Source organism: Biomphalaria glabrata, chromosome 17 (assembly GCF_947242115.1).
Source record: "Biomphalaria glabrata chromosome 17, xgBioGlab47.1, whole genome shotgun sequence".
In the NCBI taxonomy this organism is placed as follows: domain Eukaryota; kingdom Metazoa; phylum Mollusca; class Gastropoda; family Planorbidae; genus Biomphalaria; species Biomphalaria glabrata.
The window spans coordinates 18,134,276-18,135,818 of record NC_074727.1 but is presented as its reverse complement, the minus strand read 5'-3'; positions in this window follow the sequence as shown (position 1 = coordinate 18,135,818).

The following is a 1,543-nucleotide window of genomic DNA, read 5'->3' as shown; positions in this document are numbered from 1 at the left end:
GTAGTCCAGCCCCCCCCCCCCCCCCAATAAAGATTAACTACTAAGTAAACAAACTCAGTTCCATCGAAAGGTGTGACCACTAGAGAGTGTCAATACGCTGACATTAAACCTACGTCCATCGTATTTAACTTGTGGTTACCCACCCATAAAAAACTCAATGTGATGGACTAAACAAATAAAAGGGGATGGGAGTTATTCATCTCTACCTCTGGAGATATACCCGCACAGCTAGACAGACGTCTGGTCAGCATGACGTAGTCAAAGAATGTAGCATTTTAACATGTTAACTAACTTACTCAAAGGTCAAGACAAATTGAAAAAAGTGCTCTGCTCTGTATGTAAAGCGCATTTATGATGTAAAGTTTCATCTCTATTTATATTAAGTTATTAACACGCCTTGTCTTTATAATAAACAATGTTTGGTGCATATTCATAATGGCTCTATTTTTAAGCACATTATTTTGTTTTCATATAAACATTAATACATTCTATAACAGACAGTAATGGAACTAGGTCCACTTTATGCATATTAAATTATGTACTTTTTACTATCCGGTTTACTATCCGGTAGTGATATCCGACCGGAGCCGAATAGCACCGGATAGTAAAAAATGCCGGATATTCGGCAGAAGCCGGAGCCGGAGGGACTATCCGGTGCACCCCTAATATATATATATATATATATATATATATATATATATATATATATATATATATATATATATATATATATATATATATATATATACATACATATATATATATATACAAACTATGATTCTCCACAAAAATAGGACCGCCCCCCCAGCACTCAGAGGGCTAGAGTGGGGAGGGCAATCGCCCCCCCCCCCCTCACCCCACCGAATCGGCCAAAATATCAGAAAGGAAGCGACATAATATATAATTTATATATTAATTCAACTAATTTTGTTCACAAACTATGATTTGTCCATAAAAAATAGGACCCCCCCCCCACTCAAAGGGTTTAGGTGGGAAGGGCAGTAGAGGTATTCGCCCCCCCCCCTCCACCAATCGGCAAACAGGGAACGACATAATATAAAGATCGGTTAAAATATCAATAACAAGTTTCAATGATATAGATATTTAATTGATTGTGTTAGCAAGCTGTCATTTCTACAAACAAATTGGACCTCCCCCCCCCCACTCGAAAGTGTAAGGGGGGAGCGGGATTGATACCATCGACCGTTGATACCCTCCCGACCCCACCAAAATCGGCCAACATACTAGAGGGGGGGCGAAATAATCTAAAAATAGGTTGAAATATAAATAATTAGTATATGTTTTTAACATAAGTAATAAATTCGTATACAAATTGTGTGAATCCTATACTAAAGTTCGTCCGCCCCCCCCCCCCTCCGGGGGTCGGCCGAGAGATCCCCCCCCCCCCCCCCCCCAGATCTGCCAGTGGCAAGAGATGTGTCATAAACTATTTATAATTAGTTCTTTAAATATTTATGGGTCAGTGAAACGTAAAACAACTGATGTTACCGGAAGTAAACATGACGTAACTATACTGCGCATG